At 35.9% G+C, this 19055-nt stretch overlaps 1 long non-coding RNA gene across 2 annotated transcripts in view; it reads right to left on the bottom strand.

Annotated features, from left to right (window-relative positions):
• The window catches only part of LOC104150002 (uncharacterized), a 160097-nt gene extending 141316 nt beyond the window's left edge, over nucleotides 1–18781 (bottom strand). For both annotated transcript variants that reach the window (XR_695460.2, XR_011139553.1), the window contains exon 1: nucleotides 18271–18781. This is a non-coding gene — a long non-coding RNA (uncharacterized lncRNA). The remainder of the gene's footprint in view (nucleotides 1–18270) is intronic.
• Nucleotides 18782–19055: the final 274 nt, after the last annotated feature.

The following is a 19055-nucleotide window of genomic DNA, read 5'->3' as shown; positions in this document are numbered from 1 at the left end:
AAAACACAAATTTACTCTGATACCTTCTGTGCATTTTCTAAGGTCAGAGGAACTTTCTTTGCTGCCATTCTTTGTTAACTTCCAATAAAATATTAGGAAAATTAGATGCACAAATGTTGCCAGTTTGACAATTTCACCAGGAAAAAATTTTTGCTTGTTTGCTGTAATTACAGCCAGACTGCATTTATAAATTTGTTTTTCTGCTATCTATAGTGTCTATTTGTGGTAGCTTACTTTGCCTGCCCTAAAAAGTCACCACTAATACTTACAAATGGGAATGAAGTGTCGAAAGTACTTGTCTTGCTTTAAATGCTGTGCTTTGGATCCATGGCCCTCTTTGCAGGGCTGTTGTTGAGCTGGTCATGACAATACTTTATAGAGGGCTTTTGCTGTTTTTTGGGGAAGTGTTTTACAAAATACAAATTTGATGAAGTTTTTTCAGGAAAATGAATAAAGTTAATTGCCTTGGAAAAGAATATTTGTTGCTATGCATTTGTCTGTTTAGAAAAAAAAAAAAGTTATGCTCTCTTTGGAAAACATATTACTATGCTTATATTTGCTTGCCTTGTATGTATGGCCAGAGGATCTCCACGTAAAGGTCTGAAAGCCACCTATGTGTTTTACATAAAACACGGATACAGTCCCAGGCTCTGGGCTCATAAGTTTCCTGGTAATGGATTCATAGAGGGGTACTAAAGGTCCTGTTATGTGCTCTAACTCTGGGCCCTAGTGATACAATCAGGCCATCAGTCAAATCATTTTTGCCCAGAACCTCAGCAAATGTGAAGAAAAAACTAACCCAGTTGATATTACTACCTATTGATGCCATTTGGATATCATTTGCTAATAGTAAACCACCTATCAACATTGCTATTTAATCTGATAAATGCAGCTACCTAGAGCTAAATCAAGGGTCCTCGGAGATCTGTACGTGCATGTCACTTTGCTCTTTTGAAAGAGAAAGGAGTAAATAATTGTTTTTATATATTAACCAGCTCTCCTGCTATTGAAATACAGCACTTCCCAGCACGAGTAACTTACTATTGTCATCTTCCAGAAAGTAAAATAAAACAGAAAACCTAATAATAACAGCAGCCATTGGGAAGGTACCTAAAAATATACATTTATCAGTACATATATAATCAGCCTGCACAGAGAAATGGTATTGATGGTGCTAACAAATCTCTGCCCCAGATACTTAATAGGCATTGTTTTGTGTGTCTGAAGTTTTGGAGGCTGAGAATCATTATGGAAGTGTCAAAGTTTGTTGGGAGACGTAATGCACAATGCTCTAAACTGATTTTGACCATTCAGCTTTATTGTAACGCAAATAGCAAGTTATAATGTATTTTATTAACTCAGATTGGTCAATCGATTACAAGAATACATGAATGTAAGAAACCCTAGTGTATATCAGATCAAAGGTCTGTCTAACTCTATGTCTTGGATACTGATTGCCTTGACAAAACTAAGGAAAAAACAGGCATATATAATGTCATTCTCCAGCTATTTTCAGGTCAAGTAATTTCCTGACTCTAAATTCGTTTATCTACCTATAAACTCCAAGGCATCTCTCTTCTAGTCCAATCTCTCTTCAAATATATACAAACTTTCTGTATCCTCAATGTCCTTCAGTAAAGGAATTCCAAGAGTGTAGCCTGTGAGAAGAATGATCACCTTTCATTTGTGTAGAATATGGATCCTGCCAGGTTCATCTGATGGCCTGTAGCTTTTCTGCCAGAAGAGAAAGAGATTATCTATCTGAGTCTATCCCTCTTTATGCTGCTCATGATTTTGTACATCTCCATCATATCACCCTTTCTCTATGCCTACATAATCGCTCCTTTTACAGGTTTTTTTTCAATTATTTTTGAGTATTCAAGGTGTGGGCAAGCGCATGATGTTTCCCGTTTTGTTCTCAATTTCTTTTCTAATAACTCATAATATTTCATTCGATTTACAGAGCACTGCATTAATATTTTTATGGGATGATCTATCATAAAGCCAAGGTTTCACTCCTGAATGCTAAGAGCCAATAATTTCATGTGCGCAGCTGCAATTGTTTTTCCTTCATGTGCATCACATCATATTTATCTGCATTGAATTTCACCTGTCACTTTAATGTCCAGTCATTGAGTATTAATCTGCAATTGCTCACAGTCGACCCTCATCCTTACTACCCTGAAAAACTTTTTATCATCAGCAAACTTTGTCATTTCACTGCTCACCTCCTTTTCTAGATCTTTTATGAATATGGTTAGTAACACAGGTCCTGGCACAGATTGCTATGGAACTCCACTTCTATTGTGAGAACCGACCATTCATTTCCAACTGTTGCTTCATACCTTTTAATAAGTCCATTGAGGTAGGATTTTTTCATCATTGTCTTGTTATGTTTTTATTATTATCCATCATTTTATGAAAATGTGTCTATAGTGTAGATTGTGGTACATTAAAAAGGTATCTGACTAGTTGCAGTTTCTTCGGTGAAGACTATATTAGTTCACATTGAGTTTACTTTCAACAATTATAAACACAGACCTACCCTTTATTAAGATTTTTTTCTTGTCATATACCCCAATAGCTCTTCAGACCTGAAACATTTTTATATGAATTTGGCTTGTGACTTGAATCTTAGGAATAAACACAATGCAAGTAATTATCTTGATACTAATCTTTGCTTTCCCGTAATACTAAGTTGTATCTAATTTAGGATTCTTTAATTTCTATTTCAGCTCCTTGTTGTCCATTCCTACAGCTTTCAGTTCTCCCAACAGCTCAGAATTTTCATGTAGATCTGTCAGAACGAAATCAACTCCCACCTATGTATTCCCCCCCAACCGACAAATGAGGCTAAGTTTGTTTAGCTGGAGCGATAGCAGCAGGGCAAAGACATCTTGTTTTACAACCACTTGACCTAACTTGCATGGAGTTGCAAAACTAGAAGGGTACAGAAAACCCAGATACTTCTCAATAGTCTGTTCATAGCTTCTGTATCATAACATACTAGGGAAATTAGCCATTTGCTCTGTGTAAGTAGTGTACTGGATAGGAATTTGCAGATTATTCTTTGTTCCATACTTTAACTATATACTTCCTTATTGCTAGCCTCACTTCCCCTGCCATGCTGGTTCTTGCCACCTCGCCTTAGTCTAGTCTTCATTTTCACAAAAACTTTGTCCTATTTTCTTTCCCCTTTGCATTTCTGTCATTTGTAACTCTTGTTTAACCTTTGCTATTTTAAGCTAAGAAACCACACACTCAGCTTAACTGAAGCCACTTTGCTCCCTCCTTTTCTATTCTTTCACCTTTTTTCTGTTTGTGCTTATAGATGCCGCCCCTTTGCAGCACAGTTTGTGCTTTTGCACTTTTGTGCAGTTCCATCGCACTAAGGAGGTGCTGAAGGACTCTCCCACTACCGAGACTACCATATAAAAGTTTATTGTGAATGACTATGTTGGCTGTCATACTGGTTGTCTGCGGGGCTAGAAAGGGAGAAAGCCAATTTAAAGTCTTTTTAATGAGAAATAATTTTAAGATTCCAGAATGGATTAAAAGTAAAGACTGGAAAATTAATTTACTTGGATTAGAGGTAGTTGTTGGGAAAAAAAGAGGTATTTCTGAGAGGAAACCTTGCTTAATTTTGACTAATGAGGTTTGAACTTCATTAAAACTTCATTATAGTTAGTTTTTAAGCAGTGATTAGAAATTCCTGGCTAAAGAAATACATACAAAGCTAAAAAATATCAAGCAATATTTGGAAAGGTGTTAAATTCCTATTACATCCACTGAAATCAGAGGGAGCTGGCTAGACTGCAAAACAAGAAAGAACTGACAATTGGATTCTGCTCAAATAGGAGCCACTTGAAATTAGTGACAATGTAGAGATGTTGCCCTCTGGCAGCATTCCTTTTGCAAATAAAGATGATATATTTGGTCCCTACATAAATAATTCCTCATGAATATATACCACGATGTGATCTCTCTCCAAAAGAGAGAGATTTTGTAATGACCAAAAGAAATTCCAGTACTGACCTCTGAAATGGACCACTGAATTTTGTGGGGTCAGGCACCCAATACTTTTTTTTATGAGGCCACTCTGTAGTTGTCACAGAAAGTTTTACTCATAACTTCATAGTGCAGAATCAAAAAAACGTGAAAGTACTTATAACTATAAGTGATCCATGTGGAAAAGAGTTTGTTCCCATCAAAAAGCAATGATCAGACAAAGTGAACTGGATCTCTCACAGGGAGGATGTATAGCAAAAAAGTCTCTAAGGAATAATTCTGATTAGTTGCAGACAATTTAAAAGATTGAGTAGCAGGGCTTTGTGAAAAAATCATGTCAGATGCTTTTTACTGGATTAAATCATTTAATATTTATATATGAAGGATTTCACATGTATATATACATGATTATATTGATATCTTTTATATATCCCTGTATCTCTGGAGGAGGCGCAGCCATGGAAGAGGAGTTTTCCTCTCACTTCCCTACTCAATTCGTTCATCCAACCTATTTTTTTGTTTTTGCTTTTTTGTCTCCTATACTGTATTTGCTTTTGTGGAGGCATTCTCCCTTGAAAAAGGAAAGCATGCAACATGCTGAGTTTCCTCAGTCCATTCCTGTTTATTCCCTCAACATATCAGTGGTCATAGTGACACTTAGCAACGCACACAAGCCCTTTTATTGATTTTCCAGGATTAGTTTAGCCTAAAAATAGAAGTTTGTTCAAACTGAACACTGAATAGTACTCACTAATAATTTAGACTTTGTCTAAATTTTGTCTCAAGGAAATGGTGAAGATACTCTAGGTTCAACGTATAATATAAAACCTATACTTTGCCAAAAGTCATTTTAAAAATAATACACTGTACTCTAATGTGTGTTACGCTTTGCTGCTGCACATCCCAAGAAAAATGAGATAGACAGCACAAAACAATCTCCAGAAACAGGCTGACATCTTGATAATGGTGGTACCCAAAGGGGAAAGCGAATACCGGTGCTTTTGCTCATTTCAAATTCCTGAAGGGGGAAAGAAAAAAGCCTCAAAAACAGGCTAAGAAGGAGTGACGACTACTAGAAGAAAGCCACATTGTGATGAAGTGTGTAAAAGACTGTCACAAACAATGGAATGTTAAAAAAGTTAATTCAAAGAGGTACTTGACAATTTTTTTCTTTAAAAGTGAAAGACTTAATGCAAGTAGAATTGAAAGCATAGGGCTGCTCACATATAGTCTTTTTTTTCTGCATCTGTTAACAATAAATTGTAGCAATTACAACTTCTCCCAGTATTAGAGCAGAAAATTGTAGTAACCGTTTTTTATTTAGAATAAGAATTTCTCAGTGATAGAAAAAACAATTGAATGTTTTCTCAATGACAGAAGAAGCAACTGAATGAAACCTTTAATGGGACAGTGTTTCCTTTCAGAACACCCTGGAATATAAGTTCTCCCTCTGTAGCTTTCAATTAATTGCATGCAAAAGACTGCAGGAGATTGTATTTGTTTAAAATTGTTGCTGGCACAACAATAAGAGATGCCACTCCTAATTAAATAGGAACATGTTGTAACTCTGCACGGGAAACTAGTGATGCCAGGAACAGGTCCAAGAACACCTTGATTTTGGCATGAGAAATGGTAGAAATAAGAAGTCAAACATGAACAGCAAATACATGAAAGAAATCAAATTCATATAAAATAGAGTGCCAAGAGTACATTTTTGAAATATCGACTGTTGCCTTTAGTCAGTTTGTTTGACCTTAAATTTAAGCAAATCTGAATGCTCTTGGCTAAATTCAGCTTTGATGAAATCTCCTAGATTTCATAAGAAATCAAGATGTGGGCTGCTTTGTCTCCTTTAGCAATCTGTGAATAGATGCTCAAAAACATTGTATAAATCTACATCTGTATAACCAAAACCACAGCATTGTTATTTTGAAGAAAAATTAGATGTTCTTCAGTTTCCAGTGTAAGTTCAGAACGCTCTTTGAAATCTAGCATTAAACCACAGGGCAAAACTGAGATATGGTGTAGCTAATTACAGTTGAATCTTATCCCGTAATTAAAGTAACTAATTTACTTTCAAACCTGTATGTTTTCTTCTGAAAGTAAGGGAAGAAAAATAGGAAAGAACATAAAATTTCCTCTTCAATCAAGGCTATAATATTATAACTCTTTTCCACAGAATATTTTCTTTCACTTAAATAATCCAAACTACACTCTCCTAAAAACTTTATCAGGACAGAAGATGCCCTTTTAGACAAGTAGATGACTTCAGTATAGTACAGAGAAAAAATAAATACATTTTTTTCATTAAATTCCTTGCATATGTCAGTGAAATATCCTTTTTCACACAGGAGCTCAGAAACTAGCTTCCAAATTTTTGTTTTCTGAGGTCCTTCTCAAATTCAGAACAATATTACTCTGTCATCAAAAACTTTCATGATTTCCAAAAGAACTGAGGAGAATAGATAGACATTAATACAGAAGGATAAAAATAATGCCAAATAAGAAAAGATATATAGATATAGGAAAAATAATTTCCCACTCTGCTATAGATGGAGAATCGGTAGGACATATTATATGCAGGTATCTACTATTCTTGGGTCTCATTTAGTTGATAACCTGAGTAACACAATAAATTTCAATCTAAACTTTACACCTCCAGTCTCTTTGTTCCAAGACCTTATTTCCCTCTGCCTCCAGAGGAGGCTCCGTTCCTTAGTAATAATAATGACTAGTAATAACTCCTGATCTTCATGCTGGATATTATCAAGTGACTGCTATAATACAGTAAAAAGCATGAGTGCTGCCAATCTAAGAATTCTCTTCTTGCTAACTGCAGCAGGGAAAAGTCATCCTTGTTCTGCGGCCATACTCCACCTCTTACGCTAATATAAGTGAGAAGCAGTAAGAAGGCCAATAATAAACACAGATTCACCTCTGTCCCTTACCCTTAAGAAAAACATCATGGTGCCTTCTAACTAGAGAGGCTGCATCTCCCTGCATTAGGGGACAGAGATGTGAATTTGCTGTTAGTGTAATGAGAAAAATTAGGTTTCCAGTTTGAAGTTTTACAGCACTTCTGAGATCATGTAAAACCAAACCAAACCAAAACAAACTATAGAAGAAGGATATAAAGTAGGGTGTAAGGACATTTAACTATTTAGCAAAGAAGCTTGCTGCTCAGTGTAAACTCTTCAGAAGTTTAGTTCTCCTGGGCTCAAATCTATTTGATTTCTTCAAAGTGATGTTTTCCATAAATGCAAATATTTCAATTAACATAATCCAAAATGCCATTCCATAGTATATTTCAATAATCCACTTCAAGGATAAGGGAGGGGGGAAAAAAAAGAAAAAGAAAAAAAGAAAAAGGACTGCTGAAATCAGATCAGCCTTAAAAAAAAAAAAAAGAGAAAAAACCCCAAACCATTATATTCTTTGCAGTTTATAAGCAATCTATTTCACTCTATAGCCTGTCAAATAATAAAAAAATGCTCCCTTAACCATTGTGACAACTGCTTGCACATTCTTACTTATGATTTGTGCTACTCTTGAAAATGTTAATCCTGAAGGTTAATAATTAAGGCTGAACTTTTTGGCTATATATGCTTTGAAGCAGTTTTAAAATCTTTTAGGGGACGCCCTCTACCACCAGTGGCCAATATTGTGTACAATACAGCAGCATAACCTACCTACACAACCTACCTCATTAACTATTGCACTTTAATAAGTAACGCATACTTTTCAAAGATATTCCACTTAGAATCATGGATTTTCTACCTCCTGACTTTTCCATTCCCATTACATGACAGTGACCTGAGTCCAGTCCTGTGGGTACTTGTCTATTCCTTTATGCAGCTGCCATCACTCCCAATCGCAGTAACTGAGTGCTGTAAGCCCTCAAGCTTTTTAGCTGAACTCGTCAGCATATGGAAAATAGGGCTTTCTGTGCTGAGGTGGATCCCATACCCTCATATAAGGTTTGTTTGTTCTTTCTCCAAAATTTGCTTCCATTATTGATCATTAAATTTCTAAAATAAACATTCATGGTACTATTTCTAAAGATGCTGTATGGAATGTGATTGCCCACTCCTCAATAAAACTGACAAGAATTTGGAAATCTAATTCTGCAGGCACCTTTGAAAATTTCAGGCTGAACCGACAAATAATCTCAAAATTCCACCAACCCCCTTCAGTGGGAAGAACTCGTATTACTCCATTCTGCAGGTCAGTGTCTTAGCTCCAGCCTTCTCCCCATAAAAGTGTGCGAAAACAGGTGTGTGAGAAAGTATGTTTTAAGTCTGTGCTCTCTGGCCTCTGGCAAGACATGGTGGGAAGGGAATTCTACAGCTATTCAACTCCAAGCCAAGAATATCCCATCACAGACCTGCTCCCATTTCTAGCCAGACCTGGGCAGAGTTAAGAAACATCAACTCTGTAAGAGCTAAGGAAAGAGAAAGAAAAACTCCACTGTGATGTCACACCCTATGAACTCAGGGGTATCCTTACTGTTCCATGTAGGTTGCAATAAAAGTGCCTTTGCCTCCTCCAGTTCTCATCAGGAACTCAGTGATATCTAAATGAATTCACTCATTTTTGTGATTTTAATATGTGGAAATACACAGTGTATATTTATCCAAGAATTTTATATGGAAAAATGCTTTGCCACATGAATTTAGATTTTGACAAAAAATGTAATTGATTTAAAAAAACAAAACTTTTTATTTTGAGTAAGATTATGAATAAGAACAAAATTTCCATATGGACAAAGACACATTTACTCACAGTCTAACAATTTGTAAAATAAAGGCTGATATATGATTCTCTCCTAGAGGAAAAGCCGTAATCAAAACTAAAACCCAATCCTGTCTCTTTTGAGAATATAGCGTCCATGGTATAGTTTCTATGGCAAAATGCAGTTACTGTTTAATTGATTTAATTTATCCTAATTTGAGAGTTTTCTTGAAAACAGTTTATGTCTCTCACAAGCTCATGTACGTTTCCTTAATAAATAAATATATGTCATCAGGAAACAACTTTTCTCCTGAGACAAAACACCATGTTTTTAACAGTGTTTAGAGACAGGGAAAAAAAGGGGCAGAGCTGAATCATCACACATTAACAGTAGACACCAAAAGATTTGCGAAAACACAAGGTTGGTTAAAATACAGTCTTTGAAGGTTTGCAGAATTTATTATGGTCTGCACCACAATGGCTTCTGCTTTCAGTATTTCACAGTTCAGCACAATATATTGCAGTGAGGCAGGAAAATGCTAATAACGGACATGTATATACTGAATTAATTTCTCAAGGGATAAGTCTCTTCAGCCTAGACTACTCAGGCATCATTCCTTCTAGACTTCAGTACATTAATTAGCTGTAATTAAAAAAAAAAGGTGGAAAGGGTCATATTGATAAGTATCAATTGGGTACATTCAAAGAATCTACTATTTCTCTTTTGTGTCCTTGGTGCCCTGAAAAAACATCCAGCAATCACTTATACTTAATTGCTAAGCAGAAGACAATTAAAAAGGAGTTTTGGGGTGGGGGGGCATCTTCTCCTTTGTTGCTATTTTATCTGTATATCCTTTCCCCATCTTCAATCTATTAGAAGCATGCAGAATCAAGACATACTCTTTTTCATCTATTAATCGCAACATTGTTTCTTCAACAGTTGGATCATCATCTCATCCCTTTGGGCTTTAGAAGAATTATTATTTTTAAGTAGTATCCTTTATGTCTGTACTGCAGGAAGCTGTTGAAAGTGTGGCTTGTGCTGAGCATCCTTCCTTCCCATTGAGCATCCCATTTCCCACTGGAAAACACATTACAAAGGAACTTTAGGATTCATGACAGCTCTAAATCTTTTCATAAACTCAGATCTCAAGGAAAAAATAAAATAATAACAAAACTTGTCTTGAGACTTAAAATCCAAAGTTGATTTTTCCAAGGTTAAAGAGTCTCCTTTTGTCCTTTATTCTTATTGTGGAGACCTGTAATGCTTTTTGTTTAATTAAGTGACAGAATAAATTGACCAGGGTGATCAGGAAGTGTTTTGATCCAGATTATTGGAATGGAAACTATACTCAGCTTTCCCAGTAACTTAGAAGCCAGCATCTTTCTCCATTAGATCTGACAACCACAATTTACTCTGGACCTCTTGATGCAGCTTGTCACTACCAACAGGCCAGTATATACATGGCCAGGGGTTACAGCATACTGATTCATTAGGCTACAACCATGAATCTGCCACTTCAGAGAAAAGGCCCATCCATCTCCCTACATTTAGCTGTCATTCCTACCATGAATGTAATGCTATTACTGAGACAGCCAAGTCCATTGCTCATGCCAGATGTTGTTAGGAATTCAATCCATCCTATCTGTGAACACTAGTCCCTTCAAACAACAAGATGTTGAGTGAATTACATATTGAGTGGTGAGGGTTTTTGGCATTTAATTATCCAGCTGAAAGGAACATGCTTAATTGTTACTGCAGTTACTGGTTAGCAACTAAACAGAAGAATTTTATGAAGCAATGGTAGAGCATCGACAGCTGAATAAACGTTTCACAGCACTATAATGGCCAAGACAAAAAATCTTTTTATCCTTACTGAGCATAAATGCCTCTCTTGTTGGGTAAAATGAACAGGTTTTATTTCTAAGTAAGAAAACATGTTATTATTTCAATAAGGCAAATTCATATTGCTCACCCCCTTCGTAACCAGTTTTGGGCCTTCAGGCAGGAATGTTGCCAGGGAGTGAGAGGTAGCAGCATCTTGCCAGTTATTCATACATTCTCAGATATTCATGGCAAGGTAGCCAGGGAACCAACCATTGGGATCATTGCTTTCAGAAAAGGGTACATAATCCACTTGAAGACAGGCTGGTTCTACAAAAGTCCAGAGATATAAGACACTAGGATGTCACATCTTCTTACATCTGCAGGGCAAAAGTAGTGGGGTCCACTACTTTGCATACTGAAACAAAGCAGAACTGAATCTACTCTGAAATTGAAATGGAGTTAAGTTCCAGCCTTTTGAGACTGATTAAAACTGTTCGCATTACAGAAATAGTCTTGTGCTCCTATACTTGGCTAAAACTGAAGAAAGAAATATTAATATATACGGTATTTTAAGGCTAGCTATGTGTACTCCACGAGTGGAGAATCTTAAAATATGCCCAGCTACATTTCAGTAATAAAGTCTTGAGGAAATTGATGCAGTCCTTGAAACTTCATTAATTTATCTATGTGATGTTTCATTCTTAATTAAACACAAGCAAACTAAATAATCAGCTGAAAAGGCAGCAGTTTATTTCTCTAGATTTTAACTGGAAGGGGAGTAAGGCATAAACAGACTAAAGTTGGTGTTTTCTGAGAGTAAACATGGACGTTGCCTTTAGTTTTTGGGTTCGGCTCACTGATATAGCTTGGAATCTCGGAACTGACCATGTCATTCGTCACTAACAAGTAAACTATGTTTGGTCCATTTACCAACTTAACTTTGTTTCTGGCTAGAAAGAAATTCTTTGTGATCTTTGCATACCTTTGATGAGGCCAGTTTGTTTCAAACTGTTGAACTGACCACATTTAAAGGAGAAAAACAAGTGCTTGGGCGGAATATTTTTGAATTTTATTTTGAAAGCGTTTGAATTAATATAATATTAACTAGTGATAATTTAGCATAGTTTATCAGAGCTTAGTTTAAAGAGAGCTGAGCAGTTTGTGCAAGAATTTGCTCTGTTATATGTATAATTATTTATTAGGACAGTGTCTAATAACTTGATCTAGTTTAGGAGAATGTTTTTTTCTGCCCCTGCTCTTATTCGGTGAGATTAACAGCCCTCAGCGCTTCAGGATCCCAATTAGTAGCAACATGTGGCTCCACTAGATTGGCACTCTTGCACATTAGGACCTAGACTTAAATCATTTCACAGATTCCAATGGATGTCACTCACAGTAGCGCAGGGAATGCTATTCTTTCTTCTACATTAACCCTTCTTTTAAAATCTTTAAATAAACAAGAGCATTGCAGTCAGCTGCATCTGGCGATCTTCTCCTAGTTTCTTCCATCTTAAAGACACAACAATGGTCACATGAGATTGACCATATCTAGGGACATTGCTTACTAGAGATCAGTTCACTCCAGCTTTGCAAATACTAAAACATTTGACAACTGCCGCACAGTCCCCTGCTAAGTATTAAGAGCTAATCTGTTGACAGCCTGATACCTGACAAAAGAGTGGGAACAGGTATTAATATAGTTAACTATTTAGGGTTAATAATCCATTTATACAGTGCCTTCCATAAGACCTGATCTTGAAAGCTGGAAAGCCTTAACCTTGCTTTGCTCTGATGAACTTTAGACCCATCAGAAGTATATGACAACATGCTCTGTACTCTACATGATAGAGTCGGCAGTGGTAATCCTTATATATGTGGTTTTAAAAACCCATAATAAGCATTATAATACCTTAAAATAATTTCTATATAACCTTATATAACAACAGCAAATTAGTGAAGTGTATACAATCGTCCAAACTGATTCCTCAGTGTATGAAATGCAGGAACAAAATCCAGTATGACTTATCGTGAAATTTGGCTTCACTGAGACACAGGTAGAGATATTTGCACATGTGATACTTAAGGAAAGGACAGAGTCACAATAAGATAGCTTTGTGTCAGGGAGATCACAAGCAAAAAATATAAAGGAAAGGAAGGAACATAAAAATTATCCTTGCACTCACAGCCTTTTTGAATCTATCTACACGTTTTCAGATTCCTATTCCATTCATTGTTATGCGGTCTCTAAATCTGATGGGAAGTTATGCTGCAATGCTGTATTATTTATTACTTTGCAATGCAAGCAATTGAGGCAGTGACCTTTGCCATTTTCCCACATCCACCAGGCATTGCTGGCTTAATTTATTGTATTTGTAAAATTTATTTATTTATTTATTCATTCATTCATTTATTTTCTACAACTAATTTAGGTGAAATAGGAACTGCAGGATCATGGGAGGTGTTTTGGAGCCAGCACATATAAGTTCATGGAAATACGGGAATAACGCAATGGTCCCTGCTGGCTTCTCCAGTGTCCTTAGGTCCTTCAAACTCTTTGAGTCAGGTTCTTGATATAATGGTATATGCTTGACACAGACATTTGGGCACTGATTCACAAACTTTCAATAATTATGGAACCTTAGATTTCCAGTCTTCCAGTCGTATGTTCTGATATGGGCTGAAAGGCTCTACGTAAAGAACTAGAGGTACATTTTTGTCATCTGAAAATTTAGCTCACGCTATCCATTTGGCCTTTCCCTTTAATTCCTATATAGTTGCAAAGTATATAGTGTGTTTCTGAGATAGTATTCTGATTATCATTTTTTTTGATAATCCTTTTTTTGAAAAGGAGAGCTTGCACTATAAATAATGCCAGCATAGGATCCCATGATGACTATCCAAGATCTTCCCCACACTTTACACAAGCCATCCAAGGTAAATATAAACATTTCAAGAGCAGCTAAAAATCATACTGTCTTAGTCTACTTCACTTTAGAAAAGTTTAAAATTACTGTGCACGTGTAAGGTAAGATGTCTTGAAGAAATTGATATTTTGACTGCTCATGGCTAGGAGAATATTATTAAGTTAGTGACCTGCTCACTTACCATTCTACTTTTTTAAAAGTTGCCTAGGGTATCTGCAGGACAAGCTACCCTGCACTGAAATTTCCAGGCTGAAAGAATTGCAGTGTTGGTTTGTAGTCTCTAAATGCAGTTATTTTCCTAAGAAAAAGTCATGACAAGGCAAAGCAACTGCTTCACAAAACTCTATTCTGTTTATATTCTGTTTAGTTTATTATATTTTGAGGTCTTAATTATGGAGTAAGTATTGTATATTTAAGAATCACTTAAGAATAAGTGATTTCTAGTTATGAAAGGTGTCACTGAAGAATTAGCAATTAGCAAGCTGAAGAATTAGCTAGTAGAATTAGTTTTTGAAATACTAGAGTCATCTCACAGTTTACATTAAATATAGAATATACCACTTTCTCCTCTGCTTTTATTAGGCAGGGTGGCTATTACAGAAAAAGTATATTGTTGAGCATTTCTTCATTTTTATGTTTTTAGTAACATTCTTTCAAGCGTTTAACTTTCGGATAGGCTCTATTTTCTGTCTTGTACTGCACCACGCATACTGTTAGTAATATACAAATAATTAGAAATAAATAATTCTCCCAATAAGCAGAAATCTAATACAGTCATTTTAATTTCATATAGCAAAAACTGGTAAAAATGTTCCACAAAAAAGCAAACACAAATTCCTAAGCAAATGGAATAGAAAGTTGTTTATGAAAATCTGATAATAAGCCATAGATAGAATCAATGCAGTAGACAATAAATTAAGATTTATGAAAATGATATCACAGAAGGGAGAGGGAGTCTTGAAGGTGTAAATAGATTTAGGAATCCATGTCTTATTGTTTTTCATAGGGATTTATGGTTCTAAATTTTCTATATGCTTTAGTTATTCTCCTATCCAATAAAGTAGTTACAAATTATTCACTCTATTCCAATTAAATGCATCCACTAAACAATAATGTAAATTAACTAATGCTACTGTCATCTGAAACTGGTCTTAAATTGAAATTTAAATTTAAAAATAAGATAATGAGTCTGATTGGTGACACAATCAGATTTTTCTTATTGAGGAATTTTCTGTCAACTTTGCAAAAAATATCAGATGAATGTCATAACCATTGGATGGTACTGGGAGCAAATACCAAAGTAAATTTTTTTTTAATGCAATTTCATGCGTTCACTCACTCAGTATGACCTTAATACCTTAATTTTATTTGTTGTAAGACTAGCCCTACATGATTTTCAATGGCTTGTGACTGTGTTGCAAGGTTGGCTATCTTTCTCCTCTCAAAGGGCTGAATTGCCAGTAGGTCACTCACTATGCTTAACACGTTGGTTTAGGATGTAGCTTTACAGAAATTGTAGCGGAGACATTTTTACTTCTCATCCAACTTATTGACCTCTAGTCAGCTCTCCAGTAATAGGACTCCAGACTGCTGACTCAAATGTAGATGTCTACAATGTAGACTCTGCATTAGGTTAGTGGAATCTCATCCTTTTCATCCAGCCTTTGATGCTTTTGGCTGCACAGATATGGGAAGTAATTTGTGGGGTGCTTCCCTGCTTCATTTCCTGGCTATCAAGAAAAACCTTTTGACCTTCAACAGTTCTTGAAGAGGAGGCTCTTGAGAAACTTATTCAATCATACGTCCTGTTCCGTTGATGCAAATGAGTGATTTCTGAAGGGAATGTGAATGGCTTTGGCCTGTTTGTTGACCAGAATATTTGTATTCATATGAAATATTCATATTAATTCATTATATCTGAAAAGTAAGCAGAAACTTTCGCTATTGTAGCATATGTCAATTAACATTCTCCCTGTACAAACTCATGATGTCCTGATTCAGCAAAATTCCAAGTCACAGCTTTAACTTTGATCATTCAATGGGTTTAGTGAAATAACTGAAGGTAAAAGTGTGTTTACATTTTTGCAGAATCAAGTCTGTGCTTCTGAAGCAAAGATCCTTGAGGTTAATGGGTGAATTTAAATTGTCTTTTAAGGGCTATCATCACGTTTTAAGCATAGGTAACATTGGTATTATATGTGTTGAACAGTTTGTCTGTTCTTCTCTACATATTTGTGATTGATACTTAGAATATAGTTTGCTAAAATAATCTGTCCCTGCTGACAGCTACTGGGGTAAATAGGAGAAGAAAGACAATTTCTGTGAAAGACACATCTATCATAAATCATTCCTCCCAGCTATCTTTATTCAACTAGTGGAAAATGTATATTTAATCAAGCATTTAAATTGGGACCTCAAATCACATCATCAGTATCTGTTCAGTAAATCTGTTTTGGCCGTTTAATTTGTGAATATTGGATTTATTTTGTTTCCATTGTAAAGTGCAGGGAATAAGGTTCTGGCTGTTACTCATAAATAGGTCAGTGAATGAAGATATAAATAAGAAAAATGGGTGATTAACCTCAGACAGATAGTTATGAGTTAAGGTGGGAAAACTGGATTTGTATAGTCCATTAAAAATACCACTTGGTGTTAACCATGATGTCAGTTTTATATTAAGCCACTTGTCACTTCATTAAGGCTGCAGTGGGAATTTAGCTGTGGTTTTCCATAGCTTGACAGCAGTGTGGCAATTAAAACATGCTTGTGGTGGAAAAGGCCTGTATTTGCTTTTTGCTATAGAGTTCATATTGGCAAGAAATTGTTGAAGAAAGAGCAGGAGGGTGGGCGGGTAGCGAGTGAGACTGAGGGTACAAAGGAAAGAAACCTTTCAGAGAATTTCCAAGGAGTGAGAAAATATATTCAAATATATTCAAGGTAGCAGTGGCTAAATGGCTACAGCCCAGATGACAGGACTGCAAGTGGTTCCCTTGGAAACATTCTTCTATTCATAGAAGTAGAAGAGTGTAACTGGCTTTTAGGTCATGCAGACCATCTTTCCACTAACGCGGAATTATAGCTGAAACACACGAAATAGTCAATATTAGCTGGAAATTAGAAAAAAATAGTACAACCTTAAATCCTTGAGTCTTAAATAGAAAGCAGGCTTATTCTGTCCCCCTACTTGGTGCTGCATTTCACATAAAATTAAAACATAAAGGCTGTTTTGAGTTAGGGCTTCTCACCCCCCATTTGGCTATGTGGAGGCTGAGAAGCTCTCCGTCTCTCTGATCTATGAATTGCACAAAATTGTTCTTTGGCTAGTTACCGGCTACTTAGTTTAAATAGACATGACTGAGAAATCTAAAATATATCTCAGATGACATATTTCTGAATTTGGCCTTTTTTTTTTTTTTTTTTTTAAGTGTTATAAAACTTCCTAGAGTAAATTAAAAGTAGAGAAACAGAAAAAAAACTCACAGTAGCTGGGGCAAGGTACGGTTTGAGAGGAGGTTGTTCAGCTGCCTTGTCAGGGGTCTATAAGTATACTTCAATTTTGAGGAAAATATTATTTAGTGAATAGAATTTTTAGTGAAAGTTAATTCTATCTATTCAATTCAAAACTATCAATAACCAAATTTTTCCATAAATAAAAATATATTATATTTTGGAATAGCCAATGTAGTTAATTTTGTTTTACTGTTTCTGAAACAAAACATTTGTGGCTGCCAGGATGGATTTGTAGGGTCACTCAGAAAACTGTAGCAGAGGAAATTTCCTTGCTTATAGATCAGAGGATATCTTCTCCAAGTTCAGCAGAGGTGGAAAAAGGAAACCATGAATTTGAATCTCTCATTTCCCAGAAACACAGGGTAACTACTTCTAAACAGAAGGAGGTACCTGAGGAGTAGGTTAAATTAGCCACTGTGGAATTCTCTGCGGATATGGCTGGGCAGCTGCTGCAGCTACCTGAATTAGGTCAGGCACCTTCCACATCACACTATTGACTGAAGTCTTTTTCTTCAGTTCCAGTAGCATCATTGTATTTTTTCATTTTGTGTATTCATGCTCCATTATAGCAATGTAGATGGAAGAATATTTTTTCTCTCTAATAAATGACTATTGAATCTATACAACACTTATTTATATCTATCTTCCTATTAAATTATCTCATTTTAATTATCTTCCAATCAGAGCTCACTTCTGAAAGAGAACTCTTCTGCTACCTATATTTTACGTATTTGTAAAGCAAGTGGCTCGCTGAGAACAGGAAACACCTGTGCTGCCTTCAGAGTGTGATGACTTTGATTTTTCCTTGCCTGAGTGCACTGACTCGAGTGACTATTTATCTCAGCTCAGGAAAGCTCTCTACCGATACCGAATACTTATCTCCAGAGTATACTGTAAAGTACAAGGGAAAATTCCATTTTTAGCGTCTCTTTCACCAGTTTCTTCCCCCATCACCCCTTGGTAACCACCGTGTTTCAGAACTGGAATTTTTTTCAAGAACAATGAATAGTGTGGGGAACAAATATAACTCCAGTAAAATTGGTGATAGAACTGCCAGTATCTTCCATGGAGCCATAATATTCATTATTTTGAAATGTTTATGCAGGCAAGAATCCACCAAAAGCTAAAATGTGCTTTGGATGAAACAATATAATTGAAACCAAATACCTTCTGTTTTTCAGGAGAAAGCAATGCTTTGATTTATGTTTCAAAAATGTCAAGACAATTCTGATGCAGCTTAGAAATTATCAATAAACATAAATGTCATACCTGAAAGGGAGGAAGATCACTTGTGGCTGTCCCAGGTTTGAGTGGAGAGCTGAAGCGGAGAGATGATTTATGCTATTGCACCTGTTGCCACCATCCAGTGATGTGAAGCATATGGTGGCCATGCTGACCTAAAATTTTCTGGCTCAGGATATTTTTCTTCTCTGCAGCTACTCATTCCCAGTCTTCATTGCACTTTACAGACTACTCAGCTGCATTAATACAACTGTTTGTAGCACCACTTTGAGAACTAAACGATCTGATCTGAGATTGTTTTTTGAGGGACAGAGTACAGGGGCAGGAAAAGTAACCGGGGAGAGGTACGCTTAAGTCTGAGTCTCCTGTAAAATGGAACTAAGTCCTGACACAAAAGCAGTTTTCTGTAAATATATGACGAATTAAAAAAGAAGCATCTCTGGCAAATGAAGTTGCACCGTTGCAGAGCTGAATAACGCTCATGATCTAGAAAGGTTTTTCCAGTACTGGCAACAAGAAAGGTCATATATGGTCCTTTTCAAGGTTAGCATGGCTTCACACTGGAAAAAGGGAAGATTTTAAGACTGCATCAGTGAAAAAAAGAACAGATTTCTTTTTTCTCAGACTGCGACTTGCTATAAGCATTTGTAGATTCTTGCTGGGTGAAATCTTAAATTCCATCTAAATGAAACATTCATCTACTTGACAGTTTGTGGTGAATAGCAGCTTCTGTTTTCTGTCAGTATGAATTATGCATGTTTGGAAAAAAGCTTCCAAATTTCAATTAGTGAATCTTAATTTTCTTTCCTAGA

This window comes from Struthio camelus, chromosome 2 (genome assembly GCF_040807025.1).
Source record: "Struthio camelus isolate bStrCam1 chromosome 2, bStrCam1.hap1, whole genome shotgun sequence".
Classification (NCBI taxonomy): Eukaryota; Metazoa; Chordata; class Aves; order Struthioniformes; family Struthionidae; genus Struthio; species Struthio camelus.
The sequence above is the reverse complement of the archived record's forward strand: the minus strand, read 5'-3'. Positions and strand labels throughout refer to the sequence as shown.